Source organism: Cervus canadensis, chromosome 10, assembly GCF_019320065.1.
Source record: "Cervus canadensis isolate Bull #8, Minnesota chromosome 10, ASM1932006v1, whole genome shotgun sequence".
Taxonomy (NCBI): domain Eukaryota; kingdom Metazoa; phylum Chordata; class Mammalia; order Artiodactyla; family Cervidae; genus Cervus; species Cervus canadensis.
Genome location: NC_057395.1, coordinates 80,469,143 through 80,496,474, shown reverse-complemented (window position 1 = coordinate 80,496,474; position 27,332 = coordinate 80,469,143).

Genomic DNA, 27,332 nt, shown 5'->3' with positions numbered 1-27,332 from the left:
GAGAATACAAAGCAAAGGAAATAGACTTTATGTCCTCTTACTATTTTGGTGGAAATAAGGCATAACGGAAAAAGTAACATTACAGAAGTGGAAATTCCTTTGAGAAAAGTGATGACAGATTCATAAGAATGATGAGTTACAGATGATGCTAAGGAATGTCAGGGTACATTCTGAGCTCTGTGTACGAATAATGGACTTCATGAACTGACTACACGTCATGATATATATGTGCCCAGTCTGTTCCAGTGGTTCAGTTTGCTTTGTTTTTAAAGAACAAAATGACACACAGTCTTTTCCTTGCATTATTAGAAGGAAATTTCAAGACCACCATATCAAAAAAGGATACCAGGCTTCTTTTTTGTTAGGTTTTAACTAATATGTCTTTCAGATTACAGAAATGATACATGCTTATTGTAGAAAATTTGAGAAATGCAGAAAATCATTATAGAGAAAAATCCTGATTTATATGATCAATCACTGTAATATTTATATACACTGTACTCGCATGTATTGTACACATATGTCATATATGTGTGTCTAATATAAAATTCAATTCATAAAATCATAAACACTCTTGTAAGCACTGATGGCAATGTTGTTTTGTTTTTTTTAGAGTAATTCATTGAATACCATAATTATTCCAACTAAGACTTTATATATGGGACATTAAAATTGCTTCCATTTTTTATTGTAAATAATGTAATAATACATTAATATATAATAATTGAGAATTTACTTGTTTACTGTGTTATCACAAATTCACTGAAATGGAATTGCTGAGTCATAGACGAGATTTCTTTTTATGTGTACAGTATGTTTCTCCACTTTATTTCCCATTTTTAAAGAAAGGAGTAAGTAGAATGCTAAGCATTTTGGAATTGAGAGTAATATTAAAATGTTTACTCATTATCTATTGCTCTTAACTTGATATAAAGCCATGGAAGACCCTAAGTCCCAGCAGCAGTATGAAATCTTAAAGAAATGTGCAATGTGTACTTAGAGGGAAAAATAAAAAAAGAAAACTGAGAGATGAATTTTAACTTCTCTACAGTAATCTCCATATAGGGAAGGAATTTACAGGAGTCCTAGGAATGGGATGAGAAAAGATGGAAAGCACCAGCTAAGTGCTACAATATTTTAAAAAATAAAGATGACAAGGGATGTTAAGACTTCCTAGGCATGAATTAATAGATTTAGTTGGAAAATTTTATTTTTTTGACAAGATTCATTTTCAAAATGAAAACAACAAATATATTTAAGTTCTTAAGAAGTCTCCTTTCTAGTTTTTTTTAAAGGTTCAGGTTTAACTTCTCAAATTTTTGAAAAGACATTTTTTTCAGAGCAATTTTAAGTTTACAACAACAATAAAAGGGAAGTACATAAATTTTGCACATACAGCATGGCTTCACACAAGTATAGCTACCCCACTTTTTTTATTACCATCACTCACCAGAATGGTACATTTCTTACCAAGGGTGAGCCCACACTGACACTTCATAACCATCCAAAGTCTACAGTTTACTTTAGTTTCACTCTTGGTGTTGCACATTCTATAGAAATGGATAGAATGTACAATGACACATACCCACTATTATAACATCATACAAGGACTTCCTGGTAATTCCATGGTTAAGATTCCATGCCCTGAATGCGGGTGCCTGGGTTCAATCCTTGGCCAGGGAAATAGGTCCCGCATGCCCCCACAAAGATCCCACCTGCTGGAAGTAAGATCCAGCACAGCCAAACAAACAAACATTTTAGAAAACTAGTATCATAGAGAGTATTTCATGGCCCTGAGAGTCCTGTCTGCACTCCTACCCCTCTTCCCCCACCCCACCCCGGCACACCCGTCGCGCCTCTCCTCACCAACCCACAGCTCTATCGCCTTTGCTACCGAGAGCTCTGCTCCTGGCCACAGCTCGGGAGGCCTCCGGGGGACACCTGAGCCAAGCCAGATGGATCTGAGCCATTCCTCTGAGAATCTGGCCTGGGGGGTCAAGGTCCCATGCTGGGCTAGAGCATGGTGTCCTGATTAGAAGAGACGCAGAGGCAGGAGGCGGGAGGCCGCTGTGGCCCCTCTTCGCTCCGCACTGGGGTCCGGGGACAGCTGGAGCGCAAAGCCGGGCCGGATGGCGGGACGCGGGAGAGCGGCGTCAGAGTCTGCGTCCCTGACCTGGATCTGGCGCCGGCTTTGCTACTCCGCACGGGGCCTCCACCCCAAAGCTCGGAGCCCTGCCAAGGACTTCTCGCTTTCGTTTAAATTATTTCAAAGTTCTTATCCGCTAGAAAACTAATAAAAAGAAATAGGATCTCCATTCCACAGCTAAGAAAGTCCTTGGTTCTCCACTCACTGGAAGACAAAGGGGCTCTGACTTCAGTGGTTGTTCAAAGTTTGTCCATGAGGTCCACCTTCTCTACAATGTTTTCACAATAGTAGACTAAAAGCCAGATCAATTCTCACATATCTTTGACTTTGACCACACTGTTTTGTACATGGCAGTTTATTTGGAGAAATTCCAGTTATAAGCTGGCCCTGGACTCAGACAGACTCAGTCACATGTATCTCTTCCAAGAATAAACTCTTGAAGATTTGGAACCCTTCAAGCTTGCCTCAGGCATAGCCTGTGTCCTCAAGCCCTGTAGGACTACATAATCTTGCATTTAAACAGTAGCTGTGAAATAAACACAGATCACCCAGAGACTATAATAAAGGGAAAAAAACAAAAAACCATGTCATACTTCAAGTCTGTCCTTTTAAATGTGACCACTTGGAGTTTTTGTGCTTAAATTTTTAAAAAGTTGCTTAATAAAGAGAAGTCATCATGGTATTATTTGTCACAACAAGAGACAAACAGGCAGGCACAGATTTTTTAAAATGCATTGATGCATTAAAACTTGTATTAATATAATTAATAACTATTATTATGCTACTGTTTTCTTTTTCATACCTATTTCACTTGTTATTATACATATACTTATTTACTTATTTTTTCCTCTGGCATGTTTATATACAGGAAATATAATAAAAGAAAATTCCTCCCATCTGTAGTTCTTTTCTGCCATTGTTTTACTTGTTTCTTTTCACAACAGTTAGTGAAAATGTTTCTGTCATATAGAGCAAGGAGTGATAAAACATAATCCATCTCAAGTATCAAATTTAGTAGCTACACCACCAGCTCCAGGGTGGGGGGTCGGTGAGAAGGAAGGAGGGAACACTAAAGGATTTTATAATGACATGCCAGTAGTAAACATGTCCCTTCATCCGTTTGATGAATAATTTAAACACTGTTACGAGGCAGTCTTCAGGTACCTACTGCTACACAGCAACGTGTTTTTATTTTATCAGACAGCAGACACTCTGGCATGTGTGCATGCTGAGAACCGTCCAGAGAAGGGAGGAAGAGCACAAACACAGGAGACAGTGGGAACACCTCCTGGACGGAGGCCACTGAATCAGGAACAGGGTAACACCTACTGTACCAGCAGTGAGGTGTGTTCTTAGACCACAGATCAGGCAGGCACGCTGCTCTTATCCGCGCACCTGGAGACCCTGGCTGGCATTCCGTGGTTTGAGACAGGGTCCCTCTGGTTGTTCTCAGGCTCTGCCCCTCAACAGATGCTCCCCCCAGGAACCTGCACCCCACTTCCATAGTGCATTAAATGTAACTTGAGATCTTGGATTTCTCTATTCAAAGGGGTTGCATATGTTTCAGGGACCGTAAAGGTCCTCTTCCCCAGTCAGCTTTCCTGAGGATGGATTACACCTCCAGAGATGCTCTGCGGTTGAGAGAAGAATGAACCTTGGAAAAGGCGGCCCTGGACCTGAACTCAGACCCTCCGAGCATCCTTGTTCCCCAGGCCTTGTCAATGTCAGCAGCAGGATTGTCAGATGGATGGTGTGCAGTACCCGGATGGAAAGCAGAGTACAAGACTGTGGAGACTACCACTTAGCAGATGACTGGTATTGATGTCTGAAAGCTCTGAGTGTTGGACTATTTTGTCGATAAAATGAATAGCAACATCATCAGCCAAGTTTGGTGTGGAGGGTATTGAGGCTTGAGAAGAAAGAAGGTCCTCAGAGAATGTGGAGTAAATGAGTCTGCAACACAGAGGGTCTGCTTGAAGTGACAAGTATGTATTTTAGGTCAGATCCATTAGTGGACTGCATTTGGGCATCAAACAGGCAAAATTTGAACTTAACATCTCATAAGGTTTTCTCTGATAAGCACAGTGAAGGCTGAGAAAGTTGAGGACATACTTGAAGGAAAATTTTAATGACTTCAACTAAAATTTTTAAATTCCAGGTAGAAAAGGAAGTAAAATTCAAGGGGTTAAAGGACTGGTTACAGTGGTGGATCCAGCAGTTAGCAGGCCCTGGTGGGGCTCAAGAATTGTCAGAAGCAGATAAGAAAGGGGGAGAGTTGTAGGAATACGAAGATGGAGATTGGAGAGTGAGATCCTGGAACCCAAAATAAAGTGGAGCTCTGATTATTGGCAATGACAGTGTCTACTCTAGAATATGATCAGGAAGACCACTGATAGCCTATGGCATCAGAGCTCACCCCGGTGGATGGTTCATTTACATGAATATTGAAATTACCAAAAATCATGAAATAATGGCTAAGCTAGTTGAGTGGAAAAGGCAACATGCCGAAGAGAAGAATAGGAAACCCTTATTTGAGTGAAAAAAAGAAAAAAAGCCAGATGTGCTATCCATCTGTCTAAACACAGTCTGTATACATCTGAATACACAGTCTATATACAAGCTGCTATGTACATGTACAGACTAACTCTGAAATGAGACATAAGAAGTCATAATGAAGACTAGGGAACTCAAATGTCAAGAAAAGGAGTCTTACTCTTTAGAATATAACCTCTTATGCAGTCGGAATATTTTACAATATATAGACATTATTTCTTAGTTCAAAAATGAAAGAAAACAGCTAGTTAATAAAAAAGATAAAAACAACATTGCTCTTAGCTGGCTTTGTTCAGTTGGGCTTGCTTTGCGTACCACTCTCAAGAAGTGCTCAGCTCTTTAAATGGAACCAATTTATGAGAAAAAACCTCTCAGAGTAATCAGGACAATTAAGATGTATTTAAACATCTCTGGGTTGAGGGGGAAATGGATTTTTATTGCTGCTGGCAATGTGAACAACAAAAGTCTGATTCTCTAACCAACTTACTTGAGAAAGCCTGTGTCTTGATCAAAGACCAAATGGTTGTAGTTTAGTCTCCCAATACCTTCTTGCTGATTTAATTAGCATACTACTCCCCTGACAGAATGAAACAAGGTTATTAAGCTGCATTAACGAGATGCAGGCCAAACACTCATCGAAAGGCTGCTGAAGGACCTGGGCTGTTTCTTACACTAAAGATGCTCAAATGGGTGTTCTAGAATGTTCACCATTTTACTAACTGGGGAACCTCCTGCAGAAAGGGGAGATGGTGCAGCCAGCCAGTTGTGGCAGAGTCATGCTGAAGACACGGTGGAAATTACACTTTGACCCCCTCTCAAACCTTTCCTCATCTCTGGAGACTATCCACTGCATAAGCGGAACTTTTTTTTAACTGAAGTATAATTGATTTACATAATCATATTCAATTCAGGTGTACAACATAGAGACTCAACACTTCTATGGACTATACTCCATTAAAAGTCACCCTGATATAATGACTGTATTTCCATGTGCTGTATGACACATCCCTGTAAGCCTATCTATTTTATGCACAGTAGTTTGTACCTCTCAATCTCCAACCCCATTTCACTCCTTCCCCCACACCCTCTTCCCTCTGGTAACCAACAGCCTATTCTCTAAACCTGTCAATGTGTGTCTAGTATGCTATATTCATATGTTTCATTTTTTAGATCCCACATATAAGTGATGACATACAGTATTAGTCTTTTTCTATTTCACTATGCATGATACCCTCCAGGTCATTCAGGTTATTGCAAATGGCAGAACATTGTGACTAGGAGAAAATACTTTCAAATGATTTGACCAATAAGGGGTTAATATCCAAAATAAATAAAGAACTTATACAACTCAAGATCAAAAACAAACAAACTACTTAATTAAAAAATGGGCAGAAGACCTGAATAGATATTTTCCCAAAGAAGATACACAGATGACCAACAGCACATGAAAAGATGCTCAATATCGCTAATCATCAGAGAAAGGCAAATCAAAACCACATTGGTGATATCTCACCTCACAACTGCCAGGGTAGGTATCATGAGGAAGCCTACAAATAACAAATATTGTGAGTATGTGACGAAAAGGAAACCCTTTACACTGTTGGCATGAATGTGAATTGGTGCAGCCACTAGGGAAAGCAGTACTGAGGACCACTTTAAGAATTTACAGGGCAATTATCACCTCTAGCTGGTAGATCAAGTCTACAAGTGAAAATGATAATGGCAATATTCCCCACCTCATCTCCAGCATGTCTCTGTCTTTGAATGGTAGAGAATGATGCTCCCTATAGCTTGGAAAAGGGAATTTAGAGAACGAGTGAGCAGAAGTTACCCAAATGAAGACGGTGCCCCCGCGATGCCGGGAACTTCTGTAAGTGAACTGGGCAAGTGTACAGGACTCATCTACTTCTGTCTGCTCCCTCTGTCACCCTCCTAACCCAAGGGATCAGAGGTGACTCTGGCAAGCTAGCGAGCCCAGCCTCGTCTCAAGGGGCAGCCTCTAAGGGTCTGCCACCATGCACTGCAGAACGGCCAGCACACAGCTCCTGCGGCCAGACGGCCCGCCCCACTCTGCCGCTCGCATCTTGGGCAAGCTCCCCCGCACAAGATAAGCCATTCTTCAGCCCATTCTTCATCCAGCAGCTGTGAGACTTTTTAAAGTATCAGTCAAATAAAGACTCCACAACTCACCCCACTTCCAGATCTTACTGGCTTCCCATTGCTCCTGAAGTCAATTTCAGGCTCTTTAGTATGACTTCAAGTTCAGCAGAGCCTGGTCCTACCTATCTCTTCAACTTCATCCTCAGGCACACTCCTGTCACTCACTATACTTCAGCCAAGCCAGCCGTTCAGCCTGCGTCAAACTTTTTTCCACCTCCATATATTTTACATGCTGTCACATTAGCCTGAAATGCTCTTCCAAACAAAATTAGTCTCTTACTCATTCCTCAATTTCAACTTAAATCTCTCCCCTCAAAGGGCTTTTCCCAAATCCTTATCCTGACACAGGTCCCACCATTATTCTCTCTCTCAAAGCACAATGTCTTGACCTAATGTTCATCAAATTTTGGGTACTAACTTATTTCACATCCAGCCCTTTCACAAAAGCACAAGCTCTACTAAGGTACATAATATTTCTGCTTTATTCACTTCCCAGTCTAAATACAGCATCTGATACACGTAAGAAATAGTTGATGAATATATGATTCACCAGAAATTATGGGCACTTACTATGCACCAGGCACTGTGCTGGCAAAGAAACAAAAATGAATCAGATACATGCTGTGCCCATTTACCTATAAACAGCTAGGAAGTAAGGATCATATTGCTGTTTGTTTTAGTCTATCTAGTTTTTAAAACTACTGAGAAAGCTGGTATTTCAATTATATGAACCAACACACAAAGCAGAGAAAATTTATCCAGGCCCATGGGCATGATTATTTCAGAGCTGAACAAAGGATCATTATTTTTCTTCCATAAATGCCTCCAGCCTGAGAGGGCCATGCTGACATGAGTGAGCTGAATCTCCTTTTCTCTCTCCCTATTCACAAGGCCAGAATTAATTAATTGACTGTAGCACTCTGTCCTGAAAATTAACTTCTGATTCCTTTTCAACACCATCCAGGCAGGCACCACCAACGGATCACAGCTGGCATGAAAGATGGACTAGTTTTCCAATCTCCCTTTCTAGCCCTTGAAACCCATGGAAAATAGCTGTGGTGAGAAATGACAGTTGCTTCAAGTGGAGCGTCTTCCTCTTGTCTTTGAGATCCAGATGGCACATGGCCCTAGAATGGACTGTTTATGGTAGCTCACTGCAGTCAAGTCACTCTAATCCCATCTCTGCCCCATTCTTACACATGCTCAAATAACTCTCTTTAAATGGATCATTTCTCCAACTATTTGTTGACTTTTCTTGAGAAGTTTTGTTGACACCTAGAGAATTTTGAGAAAAATGGACAAAACTTTTCCCAAAAAATTATTTTTAAAATTTGTTGTTATTGCTGAGGTGCTAAGTCGTGTCCGACTCTTTGAGACCCCATGGACTGCAGCACGCCAGGCTTCCCTGTCCTTCACTATCACCCAGAGCTTGCTCATACTCATGTCCATTGAGTCACTGATGCCATCCAACCATCTCATCTTCTGTTATCTCCTTCTTCTCCTACCTTCAATCTTTCCCAGCATCAGGGTCTTTTCTAATGAGTTGGCTTCTCGCATCAGGTAGCTAAAGTATTAGAGCTTCAGCTTCGGTCCTTCCAATGAATATTCAGGATTGATTTCCCTTAGGATTGACTGGTTTGACCTTGTAGTCCAAGAGACTCTCAAGAGTCTTCTCTAGCACTTCAGTTCAAAAGCATCAATTCTTTGGCACTCGGCTTTCTTTAGGTTAAACTCTCACATCTGTACATGACTACTGGAAAAACCATAGCTTTGACTATACAGACATCTGCAAAGTGATGTCTCTTGTGTTTTAATACATTGTCTGGCTTTGTCATAGCTATTCTTTCAAGTAACAAGCATTTTAATTTCATGTTTTTATTGAACACAAGGTCAGGTCTTGGAGCAAGCGCCCACCACTTAATTTTCAATTCTAGGAAAGTGAAAGTGAAAGTGAAGTCACTCAGTCATGTCTGACTCTTTGCAACCCCATGGACTGTAGCCTACCAGGTTCCACTGTCCATGAGATTTTCCAGGCAAGAATACTGGACTGGGTTGCCATCTCCTTCTCCAGGAGATCTTCCCGACTCAGGGATTGAACCCAGGTCTCCCGCATTATAGGCAGACGTTTTACCACCTGAGCCACCAGGGAAGTCAATTCTAGGAGGGTGACCACAATTTCAGCTTGTTTACAATGCACATCAATTCATGAGTCATTATTTTGAATTATTTATTCATGAACCTAATTATTCCCTAACACAAATGTGTATGACTTGGCTTGATACACATCCTTCATTAAAATATTTTAAGGTCATTATCTGAAAGTCCATTAAAAAATTAAGTCTGGACTCTGACTTCACACGTTTCTTTGTGTTAGTGCTTACATTGTGAACCAAGTACACTGAATCATAATGCAGTTGTGCACATTTGAGTGTGTGTATGTGTGTGCGCGTGCTCTTTGTTTGCTAGTAAAGTCTAAGCTGTAATGTCTGGAGAATTGCAGTTCTTCATAATGTATTCAAATAAATAAAAATCTAAGTTAATATTTAATGGATTATTTTAAAACATTTTTCCCAGAGAAATCAACATCTTTTCCCATTAAGTAAGATATATAATATTAAAATAAAGTGTTGGCTATAAATAAGGATTTTTCAAAGACTAGGTCATGGCTTCTGAACTACAAGGAGCTATTTATGACGTATCTACAGAAATGTAAATTATCTAATTATAACAATAATAGCATATTTATTATGCATAGTATAAGGATCTCACATTCATTAAATCATTTTATGTTTTAAACAATTATGCTATTATCTCAATTTCACTCATGAATAAACTGAGACACAGAGATGTTAAGCAATTTGCCCAAAGCCACCCACCTGGCAGGGTTCATGGCTAGCTGCTCCTGTCCAAGATGACACAGTCAGGAGATCCTGCCTCCAGAGTTCATGCTTTTAATCCCTATACTGTACTGCTCTAGTATTTAGCAAAACTCATTTTAAGTAGAACTCCTAAGCATCATTACCAAATTCAGTCATTTATTATCCCTTATATCAAAAATACCAATAGAGTTCTTGCACACAAAATTTGTTTGAGCAGTTCCTTAATTCATGTTTCCCATTGGAATCCTAAATTCTAGGACTTCTGCTATCACAGATTCTGAAAATGCACTGTCTGCTGAACCCTCTAGGCATCTTTTTACCCACTGGGGGCAGTCTCTCTGATGTCACAAGGCATTTGACACATAACCTGAGTGAACTTCCTGGGACCAAAGTCCCCCTTACTCTGCCTATTGTGGGTGGTAGGCATTCTATCATTTTTTCCGAACCAAGTCATGTAAGCTGAACAGAGAATTTCATCCAAAGGGAATGAACGTGAGCTAATTAGTTAACAATCAATATTGTTCTAGAAAAATCAATGTTGCCAACTAGGCAGTAAGCCATGTGGTTCAAAGGAGAGAAATTCTCATATTGCAACAGCTCCTAACCCATGACTTTTTAAAGCATTTCCTTCACTGGGATAGGAATTCATTTGGGGGAGGTAAGAAAAGGGAAGGAAGAAGTAGATGCTAAAGCAACTTAGGTTAAGAAAATCTCAAAATTATTTTGCCATTATAATGTCAGCTCTTCAGTTCGCAAATTTTTAGACTCATTTCTTGCCAAGAGTAAAAATGAAATCCATTAAAAAAGAATATGGGGGGAAAACATATGAGAAGATGAAAAACACAGAAATAATAGATGCTCAAGAAGATTAGAGCAGAATGAAAATTGGAAATTAAAATAAATATGAGATAAAACCTGAAATATTTAAACCAACAGATGTAAAAGGGTAAAAGAAACAGAAGAAAGTCAATTAATCCTAGAGATAGAAACCCTCAAGTTTGTGATTAGGATTTAGAGATTAAGATGGAATAAATTAATTATTTATAAACTATTTCAAGAGGTTCTGAGCCAAGGAGATAAAAAATGAAAGCATGGAAGTGAAGAGGGGTAAAACTGAGATATTCTGAGAAAAAATATTTAACAAGTAAAGTAAACTGAGTAAAGAGTGAACAGACCAACTCCTAGTGTGTACCCAGGACCATGGTCCTCACACTTGACAGAGCTTCAGAATCATCTAAAAACCTAGACTGCTGAGACCCACCACCAGAGATTCTAAGTCAAACTCACATGTGATGCTATGTCAATGTTTCTGGTCCAGGGATTTGATACCTCCTCCCCTAGAGAATCTCTGAAGTTTACCTGCATAAGCACATCTTGAACAGCATTTCCCATAAAGCAAAAAGGCATAAACAACTCCACTGTCCATTGAAAACGCACTGGCAGAAATAGTATTATGTTCTATTAACCCAGTGAAATTTCATACACCAGTGAAAATGAATGAACTGCAGCTACACATGACAATGGAGATGAGTCTAAGAAACAGTATGAAGAAGAGAAAAGCAAGTCACAGATGACTGCATACCAAACACAACTCTTGAAGGCTCAAAAACAAACAAGAGTTATTTAAGGATATATGCATATGCGGTAGTTACATGAAATAGTAGAAAATATTTTTTAAATATAAGAGTGCAGTAAATTCAAAACTTGGAGCAAGGCAAGAGAACAGGAGTGGGGAAGAACACAGGTGGGCTGACCAATACCCATCGCATTATAGTGCTTAGTTTGAGCAGTGAATTCACAGGTATTGTTTCATTATTATTCATTTAATAAACTATATATGTATCAATATATATAAAAATGCACACATACATACACATACATGTGTATCTGTGTGTCTGTACACTAGCTGAACAACACTGGTTTGAACAGAAGTTTATACATGGTTCCTTATATAAAAAATTAATACTACAGCAGTACTGCATGATCCTCAGTTTGGCTGAATCTATGGATTTGGAACCACAGGTGTGAAGGGACGACTATAAAGTTACAGGTAGGTTTTCAATGGGCAGTTGGCACCCCTACATTGTGTTATTCAGGGGTCAACTGTATGTATGCATGTATACATATATATATGGGCTTCCCTGAAAGCTCAGTTGGTAAAGAATCCACCAGCAATGCAGGAGACCCTGGTTTGATTCCTTGGCCAGAAAGATCCACTATATATGGGCTTCCATATACATACGATATATATATATATATATGTGTCACAAAGAGTTGGACACAACTGAGTGACTGAACAACACCACAATATATACATACAGTATTTATATCTACATACATATTTATATTGTCTTCCCTGTATCAAACACCAAATTTTAAAATTGATTTACTGTGACGGTTAATTTTATGTGTCAACTTGACTAGGTCACAGTACCAAGACATTCAGTCAAACACTACCCTAAACATTTCTGTGAAGGTATTTTTGGATAAGATTACCATTTTAATCAGCAGACTTTGAGTAAAGGAGCTTACTCTCCATAATGTGAGTGGGTCTCATCCAGTCAGCTGAAGGTCTTAAGAAAAATACTGACTCTCACAAGGAAGAGGAAATTCTGCCAACAGACTGTCCTTTAACTCTATCCGCATCAGCTCTTCCCTCGGTCTCCAGCGTACCAGCCAACCCTGCTGACTCTGGACTTGGGCAGCTTTCACAATCATGTGTGCATGTGTATGTTGTTGTTTAGTTGTTAAGTCACATCCAGCTCTTTTGCAACCCCATGGACTGCAGCCCACCAGATTCCTCTGTCCATGGGATTTCCCAGGCAAGAATACTGGAGAGGTTACCATTTCCTTCTCCAGGGGATATTCTTCACCCAGGGATCCAACCTGCACCTCCTGGATTGGCAGGTGAATTCTTTACCACTAAGCCACCAGGGAAGCCCCCCTTTTTTTCCTGTTTCTCTGGAGAACTCCAACTAATACATTCACATTTCCCCCAAAATATTTGACTTTTAAGTCTGAAATTAGAACAGGATGAAAGCCTGATTTGAAGCAGAGTCAGTAGGAAGGATTCCAGTTTCCCTGCAGACTTGTGCTTCCCAAGGAGACTTGTGCTGAGCAACTGGAGGTCTGAGAGGCGGTCACATGTAGTCCTCCCACAACACCTATGTCTGCACGGATTCCAACCATCTAGGTGTATACAAGTGAATGTGTCTGAACTCACAGTTTTGAGTCACAGAAACAGCTCAAAGTAGCTTGAACAAAAGTGAATGCTTTGATTCTTATAACTAAAGCTTGCAAGAAAACATCTGACACCAGCAACAGCTCTCAACTCTGCTCTAACAACACAAGCATATACAACCCCTAAATGCCATTAGTGGAACACGTGTTTAACCCTTGCTGACAGCTGCAACAAACATTCTCAAAAAAGGTTTCACTGACCGAATACAGGAGGCTCATGGCTGGCAAATGGAATACAATGAAAAAATAAATTTCTATTCGAAAGCTAATTCCTGTACTCAACTCTACTTATCAAATCACACAGATCAAAGGTGAGAGAGAATTCTTCCTCAGTGGAAAATCAATTGGGATCTTGTTATTAGTTGGGGTGGGGGGTGGGGGGGTGGATGCTGAACAGGTAAAAATAAAATTTAATAATAACTCAATAGATATTCACTCCACAGGCAGAATGGTTTCTCCTTAAAGACAGAAGTGGCTTTGGCTAATTCTGTGATAACTACAACACAGCAGTGTATTAAAAAGCAAAGACATCACTTTGCTGACAAAGGTCAGTCTAGTCAAGGCTATGGTCTTTCCAGTAGTCACGTACAGATGTGAGAGTTGGGCCATAAAGAAGGCAGAACGCTGAAGAATTGATGCTATTAAACTGTGGTGTTGGAGAAGACTCTTGAGAGTCCCTTGGACTGCAAGGAGATCCAACCAGTCAATCTTAAAGGAAATCAACCCTAAATACTCACTGGAAGGACTGATGCTGAAGCTTTACTACTTTGACCACCTGATGTGAAGAACTAATTCAATGGAAAAGACCCGGATGCTGTGAAAGACTGGAGGCAGAAGGCAAAAAGGGCAACAGAGGATGAGATGGTTGGATGGCATCACCAATTCAACAGACATGAACTTGGGCAAACTTTGGGAGATGGTGAGGGACAAGGAAGCCTGCGACCATCGGGTCGCAGAGAGTCAGACATGACTTGGCCACTGAACAACAACAGCGCAGCATGACTAGCTGGAAAAAAAAATTTCTTTCATTGTCCAAAAACATCCAGAATCATAGAAGTTTAGCACTAAACCCGCCTTTAGATTTTACAGCACAATACCATCATCTAAGACATTAAGAAAAGACTAAAAGATATTAAAAATTGGTTAAAGTCAATAGAATAAGTAAGTGGTAAAACTTGGGCATTAGGGGAAAAAGTCTAACATTTCTTAGTTTGTAAAGAGCAGGAGTAAAAGTAAATACAGACTGAAGAGAGATGTTATAAAGACGGTGCGATCCTGAAGTATTTGTTGAACACATTTGAAATGGTTGTTGCTGTTTTAAAACTCCGAGTATTAAGTACTCTTCAGAAGCCTGAATTTATAATTCTTAAAAAACTTATTCACTTAATGCATTTTCAGTTTCCATTTTGTTAAGGCTTATTCACAACAGAACTGTTTATTTTGTCAGCTAAGGTCACAATAAATCCAGCTTAATAGCACATACAACTAAATCTTTAGAGCAGATAACTCATGTTCTTACAGTATAATCTTACATTAAAAAGGAAAAAAGCTACCAGATTCAACAGTCTTTTTCATGCCAAAAGACAAACTTTCATGTTTTCATATTACTGTCAACTTCACTTATTTTTCAAAACTACTTTTATTTTAGCTACTCAAGGGGGAGGAAACAGCATCTAAAGAACTTATTTTTGTCAGGGTTTTCCTAGAAAATCTCCTGGGTTTTATATGCCTCTTCCTAGGACATTAACATGAGAAGTATTATTTCTCTATTCTGAATGTGGAGTATGGACCCGGTGTGAAGGAGTAGATTTGCAAATGGTGCCTTCTCATCAGCAATCAGAGTGGAGCTTCAACTCGGGGCTTACCTGCTGTGGCTCAGTGGTAAATGATTCGCGTGCAACGCGGGAGACGCGGGTTCGATCCCTTTCTGGAAGATCCCCCGGAGAAGGGAAAGGCAGCCCACTCCAGTATCCTTACCTGGAGAATCCCCATGCGCAGAGAAGCCTGGCGGGCCACAGACCATGGAGTCACAAAGAGCCGGACGCGGCTGAGTTACTTTCACTCCAGATGGGACCCTGCCAGCTGGGGCGCCCTTCGGGGTCTTCACATTTTCCGAATGCCGCCTCTCAAGCTGCCCCTCTCCTTCTCTCAGAAAGGACCCGCAAACCCCCCAGGTGCCGGGCCCGCCCTGTGTCCTTGCAAAAGCCATCTCCCCTTGCTCTTGCCAAAACTGCTACCCCAAGGTGACCCACTCGGCCCGAGTGTACGATCGGCTCGCCATGGACTCGCCACACCCGGCCCTAAGGTGGCCCCCTCACTCCCTGCTGTAAGCGGCCTCTGCCGGGCGGAAGCGCCGTCCCCACGCGCACGTCGCCGTCGGAGACGCGGCTCCTCAGGCCGGGCGCTCCTCAGGCCGGGCCCTCCCCAGCGCGCGCCGTTGAGCTCCTCCGCATGTCCGCACCCGCGTGTCTGCACCCACAGGGCGGCGCCCAGACTCTGGGCCGTCATTGGCCTCGGGGAGCAGCAAAGCCCCCCGACGCCCGTGGCCGTCCTGGCCCCCAACGCCTTTCAGTGCAGCGGTGAGCACCCACCCGTCACGCTGACAGCATCGCGGCCGCGGCGCCAAGGCTGCTCTGGGGCCACCGCTTCCTCCGTCCAGAGGGCCTTGGGGGCCTCATCCTGCTGGCTCCCGCCTCTTCTGAGGGGTGTCAGGCACCTCGTCCTGCTGGGCTCCCGCCTCTTCTGAGGGGCCTCGGGCACCTCGTCCTGCTGGGCTCCCGCCTCTTCTGAGGGGCCTCAGCGTCCTCGTCCTGCTGGGCTCCCGCCTCTTCTGAGGGGCCTCGTCCTGCTGGCTCCCGCCCCTTCCTCTGTGGAGCCTGAGGGGCCCGTCCCGCCGACTGCGCCACCTCGCACCGCCGTTCTCCCTGCTGGCGCCGTCTCACTGGCCACACTGTCCTCACTGACCGCGCTGTCCCTGAACCCGGGGCGGGCACGGCGCTCGGGGCTGGAGGGGCCGCCGGAGTCGCGCGATGTCTCCCCTCCCGGCCGGGGCGGCAGCCTCGCCGCGTCCTCTCCGCTCCGGCTGACCCCACGGACCTGTCCCGGGCGCAGCGGGGAGGCCGCCGCCTTTCAGGTGGAGCTGGTGGAGGGCTACCGCACAAAGGAGGCCCTGGCCCAGCACGGAGCACATGCTCAGCGCCATGTGACCCCAGCGGTTCCATTATTATTTACAAAACATGGCCGAGAAGGCCTGAACACGCCACCTTGCCTAAACTGCTCTCTCCCCACACTAACTGTGCTCAAGGCCTCACCTAATCACAGACGACGCCCCATCTATATGAAATTTAGCTTCTCAACATCTTCATTATGAAACATTTCCAACAGTAGATCTTAACAAAAAATAACATATCAAGCACCCATTTATCCTCTGCCAGATTAACATTTTAACAGCTTACAATATTTGCCTCCATTTAGTTTTATTTTTTAATAATATACCACACATTGCAATGGGAGAGTGGCCCCCACTCTGCAACTACAGAAACGCCCTCCCAGCAGCAAAGACCCAAACAGCCATAAACTAAAAAATAAAATTAAAAAAAAAATAAAGATAATACACTACAGCTACAACTCAAGTCCTTCATGGTGGATATGTGAGTTAAGGGTGAACATGTCTTAGGGGTAAAATGTCCTATTCTGGTGCCAAAGTTTTGGATTTGAATTCTAACTCTGAAACCTTCTGAGTGTGTAACCTTAGGCAAGTTACTTAACTCCTCTGGGCATCAATTTGCTCATCTATTATTAAAAGGGGAATGATAATAATTGCTTATTACCTAGGATTGTTGTAAGGATTAAACAAATTCATTGATGTAAAACACTTTAAATATGTCTGGCACCCAAAGAGTATGCTTGCTAGTCTTCCCACGGAACTTATGTTACTTGCATTTTCCACTAGTGTTAAGGCAAAAATAGAAGTGTTTGCAAATAGGCACCTTATTTCAAAAATCAAACCAAGTATCTTAACTCCAAAAGTGAATTAAACTCGCAACTTACACAAAACATATCATTTAACAAGATATATCATAGTATATCAAGTAGAAATATATCAAAAACACAAATGGCAGGAGAGTTTGAATTCATCCATAGCAAAATAACACATTTAAGTGGAAATGGCTATGACATACTCTTACTCAATAATCCTGAGACTTAGGAAAAGATTCAAAAATATGTTTGACTTTATGTAAAGTTTTAAATTTGACACTTGGTAACAAACAGAAGAAGTAAATAAAAGTTTTTTTTTAAGTGTTTTAATAACTTTCTGATAAATTAGAAAAATATGCCTGAGATTATCATCCATTCCACCAACATAGTTTATTACATTCAGAGAGACAAATTCATTTAACATGCTGACAAATTCAATTTCCCTACAGCTTTATTACCCAAATTACTTATAACCTGGGAAAATGTCAAGTGTCACCTCTCTTAAAGGGTAGGCATAGCTCTTAAGCAAATCTGTGCAGTCTTAACAGGAAGGGCCAGTGGCTTTTTCTGGTGTTCTCTGATTGGTTCTCCAGAGAAACAGGGTTTGTTTTTTTTTCAGGGTTGTCATTTTCATGAAGTTCATGCTTTTGTTCATTTTATATCATTTTGATTATTAATTTGTTTAACTGATCAGGCTGTTTAAGCTGAAATTCACTGATAATTACTCATTTAAATAAATAAGTAGAGAAAAAACATTAGGCAATTTAATTGTAGACTTAGTATATAGTTTGGTATTATCCAGTTCTTATTTTAAAAAATCTTACAGACTGGAATATATGTTAGAAAATGCATACACACTATAAAATATTGAGACAAAACTTGAAACTTAGCATTTGTTCAATAAATGATTCTTCAATATATACTCATCATATACCTATACTAAAATATATCTTACATTCATAGTCATAGTTTAGAAGAAGAAGTAATTATTCTGAGGTTAATGATTGGCATACTAAAGCACCGGCAAATAAACTGCCCAAGATTACAGACATCAAGTGTATGGTGAAGATACAATTTGAACCCTGAATGTCTGAAGCCAATGTCCATTTCCTTAACTTATCTGAGGTATGTTTGTATCAAGAAAGAATACTTTTTCAAGTCATGTACACTGACACAGATGACATTTGATTATATCAATAACATCACTATGCTTACCCATAACAGGACAGTAGGCATCTATATCCAGTCAATGCACTTCTGTCAAATAAATGGCCACTGGTCATTTAGAAACCACTTAACATAGGGCTTTCCTCGTGGCTCACACCATAAAGAATCCACCTGCAATGTGGGAGATCTGGGTTTGATCCCTGGGTGGGGAAGATCCCCTGGAGAAGAGAATGACAACTCATTCCAGTATTCTTGTCTGGAGAATCCTATGGACAGAGGAGCCTGGCGGGCTAAAGTCCATGAGGTCACAAAGAGTCGGACATGACTGAGTGACTTTCACACTTCACTTAAAATGGAAGGTGGTGAGTACTGTGACTTAGCACTTAAAGTGTGATGAATTATCTTTGCAGCTTCTATCCCTGTTATGAACCATACATATATTTCTCTGATGAATTCAAAAAGGATCATACACTGCTATTTATAATTTATCTAGTTAATTAATTCTCTTCAAACAATAGAAATCACTAAAAGTATCAACTTCTTTTCCTCAGCAATTGAAACTTGTGATTACATTTTATAGTTTCCAAAACAAAAATGACAAAGAAAAATAACAGCCCAGAAAAGAGAAGGAAATATAATAAGTCTAACACTGATGAGAGAGAGAGAATGAAATTAAGAAGAAGAAAAGGCACTGTAAATGAATTAATCTTTAGGAACATCAAATGTGCAAAGATTAAAAAGACTTAAAATGCATTTCTTATCATTGTAATTTATGTCACTACAGAAAAAAATTTAAGAGATAAAGTGACAAGATGTCAGCAATTGATCTTGTTTTTCTGTAATTCTCTGTGTACACCTATTGAATTTTTACTCAATGATAATTTGAAAAGCCAAGGTGATGCCGCACTATATTCCAAGTCAGCACTTGTTCCATTATTCTACTATAAATTTATATGGAGGGACCTCCCTGCTGGTGCAGTGACTAAGACTCTGTACTCCCAATGCAGGGGGCCTAGGTTTGATCCCTGGTCAGGGAACTAGATCACACATGCTGCAACCAAGACCTGGCCCAACCAAAGAAACTTTTATATAGTTACATATAGAGTTTGCTGGAGTATAACACGTTTATACCATATCTGGTGCCTCTTGATAAGGTATGGATATATATGCATGTGGGAATAGGTAGGCTCCACACTGTTCAAAATATTTACGAATCTCCAATTTCCCAGAAAAGTACAGGTCTTCATCTCTTTATGTTATGCATAGATGTGCAAAATATCAATAACATAACATTTTTCCCCAAAATAAATGACCATAGATTCTCTAAATATCAAAATCCCAAATTATTTATAGGTTCTTTTCTAGAAGAAAATATACTATAAGGGCTCCTAAACTGAACAGGTTAAAAACAGCAAGCAAAATGCCAATAAGCTGTTGGCACTGAATTCATTACATTAACCAAAATATAGATGTCTACTGCCTACACTGGAAAAAATAAATGAATGGAACATTTTACTTTAGAAGTGCTCCTCAAAGTTTGGCCTTTAGTAATCCTTTCAATATGGGAAGCCCCTAAAAATATATTCAAATTACTCATGTATATATTTAAACAATAAGAAGGACAAAATACCCATCAATATCACCATCCACAAAAACATGTGTGAGAAATTAAGAAAATAAATGCTGGTCCTTCTCTTTATTTAATACAATCTACCTTCATATCTAGTAATTTACGCATCTTACTTTAAAAACCCACAGATAAATTATGCTTATTTGGCAGCGCTACTCCATGGGCAGCAGTGTGGGCTGTGCACCTCAGAAATCCTCTGACTCTGGCCTTGTTCTCCCCTTGAAATCACTGTGTGAATGTGGGAAAGGTATTATCTCCACAACACCCAACTCTGTAATATGGGACAACATCTTTACATTTATTAACTTGAGTTTATTCATATAAAGAGTTTAGAAAAGTACCTGCCACATAGTAGATGCAGTAATTGTTGTCATTTTCTCTTGACAGAAACATTGAGTTATTGGTGATACAAAAAACATTTACTAAACATTATTTACAACACTTTTAGACTTGTACTGAATTATATTATTGGCTCTCCTATTTCTTCAACTTGCAAACGGCAGATCGTGGACCTCTCAACCCCCATAACCACTTGAGCTAATGCCTGTATTTCCTAGTGGTTCTGTTGCTATGGAGAATCCTGACCAGCACAGTGGTAGAACACCATGCCAGCCTGTCGTACCATCTCTAAATGTCTTTTAGAGGAAAAAAATAAATATCTATGCTGTTTAATCCACTATGGTTATTTTTCACTTTTGGCAGAGCAGGGAGGAGAATCGTCTGCTGTGAGCATGTAAATGAATTCCCCAGTATACAGGACTGAACTTGTTGTTTAATCACTAAGTCATGTTCAACTCTTTTTGTGACCCATGGACTGTAGCCCCCCAGGTTCCTTGTCCATGGGGATTCTCCAGGCAAGAATACTGGAATGCGTTGCCATGCCTTCTTCTAAGGGATCTTCTCAACCCAGGGATGGAACCCAGGTCTCCTGCATTGCATTCAGATTCTTTACCATCTGAGCTACCAGGGAAGCCCTCACCTATAATAAGATAGTTATAAATCAAAGTGTAGGAATTCATCAAGGATGTTATCCATTTCTGTGACAAGTAGGGGTACTTTCTCTCTTTAACCAAGAGAAGCAAAATGTTAGTATTAACATTTACTTTGTTTCTTGTGGGGCTTCTGTGATGGCTCAGACGGTAAAGAATCTGCCTGCAATGCAGTAGACCCGGGTTTGGTTATTGCTACTGGCGCTAACTCTCTGCTTCTCTTTTGGGGAAATTTCCTTGAGAATCCCATGAGCAATGTGAAAGGTGAATATATATGTGATGAGAGCTAATGTGTATATAAACTTCTCGTTAGTTCTTCTCTGAGAATAAACAATCTATTTGCACATATGCATCAGTGCATTGCAAATAAGCATGTATTTCTGTTCTCCACAGAAATTTCCGTTTAAAGAGATTCAAGCAAATCAAGATTTGACCTTGGCTCTGGCTTTGCAGACAGGAAACAGGAGCCAGGAGCCAAGGAATATAGGCAGCCTCTCAAAGCTGAGAATAAGCACTGGCTGACATCAATGAGAAAACGGAAATCTCAGCTCCATAACTATGGGTAACTGAAGTCTGCCAGCAAATTGAACAAGATTGGAAGTAGATTCATCCCACAGCTCCAGACAAGATAACACAGCTGTCTACACCTTGACTTTGACCTTGTGAGACTATCAGAGCACCAGCTGAGCTGTGCTGGCCCAGACATCCAACTTGCAGGCTTGTGAGATTATTAACGTTATTTATTTACTATACGTGTTATTTTAAGATGCCGATCTTGTGGTAATTGTTATGGCAGGAATAGGAAACTAAGTCAGTACCTCCCATGTAGGAGCCACACGCTTTGGAGGCATCCCTTTGAAAACTTTGCAGATTGGTTTGATTAGAACAGCAGGAATTCCAATTCGCCCTTCCATACTCCAATAGTTCTAGAACCCAGGCATAAGCAAATCATTACATAACCCTCCCAAAACCACAGGCCAGGAAGGGGCATTTGCCCTAATATGGGCCAAAGACACGTTAAAAGAGATTTACTGAATGGATTCTAAAAACAAAGTGTGACCACTTTGCAAAGCTGTGAGACAAGTCATTTTCTCTTTTGATGATGATGAAGGTATGTGGTCATGAGTTGCAGTAGTGTTCCGGCCATTCTACTCCCCTGGGATAATCCAGGCTGAGGAAGAACATTAGAGACAAGGGTGCAGCTGAGTAAACACCAGGAAAGCAGAACAGGGCGTGGGAATAACTCAACCCTGAAGGCTGTTCTATACCTGCTAAAGGCACAATGCTTTAGAAACAAATTTTTAAGAAATTGCTGTTTACTTTACGACTATAATCCAGGTTGCAGTGCTCTGCATGGAGCTCTTTTTTGCTTTTGTTTTAGTCGTGTCCGACTCTCTGCAACCCCATAGACTGTAGCCTGCCAGGCCCCTCTGTCCATGAGATTCTCCAGGCAAGAATGCTGGAGCAGGTTGCCATTTCCTTCTCCAGGGGGGTCGTCCTAACCCAGGGATCAAATCAGAGTCTCTTCTCCTGCCCTGGCAGGTGGGTTCTCTCACCACCGAGCCAGGTCTCGTAGGACAGCAATTACGAGGCAGCACCACAATAGCCGGCAGGCCAGCGCTGCCATCCCCCATCCCGGCACTCTTGGGAGCACTGATTTTAAAGTGAAAACTGGCACATTTTCATGTAAATTCCAGAGTGGTACTGGCAAAAAAAAAAAACAAAAACAGAAAAACTATCAATGTCAAGTGTCCGAATACTAGAGAGCATCTACCTTTTCCTGAGTTGAGCCAATGCTTTAAGAAATAAAAGTAATAATCCAGTTTAAGAACATGGCTTTGAATCAAGTGTAAACCTATCAGAGCTGATATAGGGGTGAACTGCGTCCTGTAAGAAAGCGACTTATGACAGGGGGCTAATCTGAAACCTGCAGAGGTGCCTTGCCCACTTGAAGTTCACTTAGTTTTCGTCATCAGATCTCCTCTCAGTCCGCCTGCCTCTCATTTCACGGGTCTCTACATCTTCATGTCCTTTACCCTCCTTACCTCTTTAACCAATCCCGTTTGAGTGCCTGCATTTGAAACACTGATTTGAGAAGGCAATTTCTTCCAGCTGTCATGTACCAAAGACAGCTTGGCAGTTGCTTTTGAATCAACAGATGAATCCTCCCCAAAGCTGATATGAATTTCCTCTGTTTTGTGCCTGGTTGGGAACCCAGAAAAACTGTCATCGCTCAGACTGGCCTCTCTTCTGTGAAGACTCCTCTAATATGCTTTGATTTAATGCCAACCTGGATATGGATATTGCATCCCAAGTGTGTTTTCCTTAGCTTTACAACTTTCCACACTCAGTTGCAGATGACATTTCCTTTGACACAGTGTGACAGACCCTCATTGCTACACATATCTATGCATCACTTGTGGGGGCCCTGGAAAACTGGGGGGGAACTGGTGTCAATCACAGGCCTCCCCTTGTGTCTCCCATTTCCTTTGTCTCTTTATTACCACTAACACAGCTTGCAAGGAGCCAGACCTCCCCCAGGCCCAGGCTGGCTGTGTCTGCGTTCATACAGAAATGGCTTCCCTGCCTTGTGGGATTGCCTATGCTCTCAAGCCAAGAAGTGCTGGCTAAGTGGTGAGAGTCAGTTTGTTCCTAACGAGCATCTGCAGTGAGGCTGTAGATGCACCCGTGCTGCAAGTCAGCTGGTGATGACTTCTTGGTCTCTTCTGATCCCAGCCACCTCTCTCTGCAGCTCCTTCCTAAGAGGGCATCACAGATCATCCTGCACGAGACATCTTACATGAGGTCAGGAAGTCAGCTTCAGGCTTAAATCATCCCAGGGTGGAAACTGTGGTTGAAAGAGAACATCTCATTCTCAGAATCTCCCAGGGAAAAGGGCACTCTGTCGCCCTCTGACTGACCCGTGTTGAGTTATATGCTGTCCTGAGCCAGTGAGGAAGCGAGTCACAGCCAGGCATGGATATCATGAAAGCTACTCAGCACCAGCACATATGCTGATTGGCTGAGTAAAAAGTTCAGAATGAATTTATGGTTGCCAAGGGGAAGTGTGGGGAAAGGAGAGCTGGTAAGTGTGCGATCCGCACATACACACGCCTGTATTTAAAACGGATGACCAGCAGGACCTGCAGAGAGCACACATCTGCTCAGGGCTCTGTGGCAGCCTGGCTGGGAGGGGAGTGTGGAAATAGATGCATGTACAAGTATGACTGGAGTCCCTTTGCTGTTAATCTGAAACTATCACAGCACTGTTGGTTGACCATATCCCAACACAAAATAAAAAAGGAACAAAATAAATAAATAAATGATTGGCCAGTGAAGAATTATCCAAAACTCAAATTAACAGTTTGGGAAAAGGTAAAACAAAATGATCTTTGAATTGACTGCAGGGAAAAGGTCTCTGTTATTAGACGCAAGAAGTGGTCCTTTACCTGGAAGTAGAGGGAAGAGCATGTGAACTGACTCAGGCCCCAGCAGAGCCTCGGTGCAGGTGTCAGACCCCCCGGGTTGACTTCAGCTCCAGTTTGCTTGGACGATGACAGCCATTCTGAGACTCAGTTTCCCCATGCAGAATGCACATAATGATAGTCCATCAGTGGGCGTCTGGGGAACCAGATGAGCTAATGCAATTAAAAGACACGTCCCTGGCAAATTGTAACCTCTCGATAAGTGGTGGGAATAATTACTATTATTTATGAGAAATAAGAAAATGGATGGCAATCCAGGGTAAAGGACTTGCATCATCCTTGAGTGGAAAATCAGAGTGTGTTCAGCTATATAGATTATGTATTGGTTTAAGACTGTCCCCCTAAATAAACTATTAACCCCTATGGGGTGGTTGGGGGGTAGGGGTGGGGAATAAGATCACTCTAGTTAACTGCTTCTGTCCAGCTTGTCCAGTGCGTTTGACTCTTTGTGACCCCAAGAACTGTAGCCCACCAGGCTCCTCTGTTCATGGAATTTTCGAAGCAAGAATTCTGGAGTGGGTAGCAATTCCATTCTCCAGGGGAATCTCCTGACCCAGTGACTGAACCCAGGTTTCCTGCATTGCAGACAGATCTTCACTGTCTGAGTCACCAGGGAAGATAGTCCAGTGCCTGGCATATAATAGGTACTCAATACTCAATGAACGAATGAATGAATATCTGTGTAGAAGAGTGACAGAGCCAGGCCGAACAACTGTGCTCACTAGTCATCACACAAATCAGAGCAAAACTGGAAATAAAGCTGTAATCTCCCAGGAAGCCTCCAAAAACAGGTTCACTGTTTACTCAGCCATTACAAGCTGATTGGTAACATAAGTTTAAACAATTATACAGGAAAGGGGATATTTTCAATTTTTTAACAAAAGCCATTTATGTTTGTTAAACATGTAGTTATATGTATTTTAGCAATATAAATTAAGGCGTGCTGCTGCTGCTAAGTCGCTTCAGTCGTGTCCGACTCTGTGCGACCCCATAGACGGCAGCCCACCAGGCTCCCCCATCCCTGGGATTCTCCAGGCAGGGACACTGGAGTGGGATGCCATTTCCTTCTCCAGTGCATGAAAGTGAAAAGTGAAAGGGAAGTTGCTCAGTTGTGTCCAACTCTTAGCGACCCCATAGACTGCAGCCCACCAGGCTCCTCCGTCCATGGGATTTTCCAGGCAAGAGTACTGGAGTGGGGTGCCATTGCCTTCTCTGTAAGGAGTGCTAGGAGGAGAGAAAAATGGGCCAACTCTGTAACGGTCTGCAGAAGTCATTACTTGCAGAAAAGTCCTGAAAGAAGATATTGATGAGAATATCACAATTGTAACTTTAAGTCCTAATGTTGCCTCATGAATTTATCAGAGAAATGAAAAAATCATTTTTTTAAAGTCATCAATTTGACTCTTAGGGGAGGCATAGTAAAAGAAGATTACCTGTGAGTAAAAAAACCAGAAGAGAAAAATTAAATTTCAAGGAGTAAAAGAAACTCACTACAAGTAGAACATGCATGAATTCACTTCCTTAGGGACTTAGAGGAGAATTATTCATTTTGAGAACAAATGATAAGAAAACTTAACTTTAGGATAACAATAAAAGAGCAAATAAATTCACTGTTGTGCAAGATAAAAGAAAAAATCTTCTACACATGGAGAGAAAAGAAAAGCAGTAAGAAGGGAACTAGTATTTCATTTTAAAGAACACAGAAAGGGAATTTTCAAAAGAACCTACGATTTTCGAAAATTTTCTCTATGATTATGCCTTATTATACAATGTATACTGAGCAGAATGCCAGAAACTAGCATTTCTTAGAAAATCCCGATATGATGACTAAGGAATATTTTCACTTCTTTCAGACGGATCAAAATGAGAAAGAAAACTGCAGAATGGTTACCTCACCCTGTAAATGTGCGTTTCGATACATTTGTATTTCAGAATCTGCCATCACCTGAGAACTCAGTCTGCTCCTTGTAACGGGTTGCATTAGTTATTAACACAGCCCAACCACTGAAAACCGTATTTTCAGCACAAATTAGACAGTAACCTTGAACTACAGAGACATTGGGTTAAAAGTTAGAAGCTGGAGAGGAAAGGTAATAAGACTATAATCACATTCAAATCTCAATTAAATTTAGCATCTTCAGAATTTCAGGGCTTCCCCAGTGGTCCAGTGGTAAAGAATCTGCCTGTTAATGCAAGAGACACAGGAGACTCAGGTGGGATCCCTGGGTGGGGAAGATCCCCTTGAGTTGGAAATGGCAACCCACTCCAGTATTCTTGCCTGGGAAATCCCATGGACAGAGGAGCCTGGCAGGCTACAGCCCATGGGGTTGGTAAAGTCAGATGTGGCTGAGTACACACACAGTTTGAGGGCACAAAAATCCAATTTAGCCAATAATCATCCACCCCAAGTCATGGTATCTGCCATGTTGTGATTAGCTACCATCAAATAGGTTGCTATTTAATTGCCACACTCCCCATTCCCAGCCCTCCCATCCTCTCCAAATCTGCCTATAATGCATCAACTTTGTGATTATATTGAAAAGTCTTTGAGGACCACAAGTGAGCACAATTGAACACACACAGCACTCGGCATAGAATCTTGAAGGCATAACATAAAACACTGATTTGATTTTTTTGATCCTTAAAGCAAAATCTCCAAATAAATGTACAGAGAATTTAAAATATCTCATGTGGGAAATATACCACATGTTATTGATGAGAGTAAATGGGAAAAAAAAATAAAACTATGTAAAGCAAGAAAAATAAGTTGTCCCCTCAAACTTCCCAGAAAACATCATTTGAAGTTGCCTTAAGGACTTTATCATAAGTTATTTAAAGAAGTGACTTTTTCTTAAGTAATCAGAAATTAGTCATAAACTCACAATTTCCTGCAGGAAAACAGACCCAGAAAACGTTTTCAAATAACAATCTTTTCTGTTCTTACAGTGGTTGCCTTTTTCCCCTAAATAGGTAGGTGGAAAAAATACAGAAATGTGTTTTTGAAAGCGGACTTCCCAAAGGAATGGTGACTACTTTGGTGAAAATGTTTTAGCTGCCACTACCCAATTCTTTGAAAAAAAAAAAAAAGAATTTAAGCTTAAACTG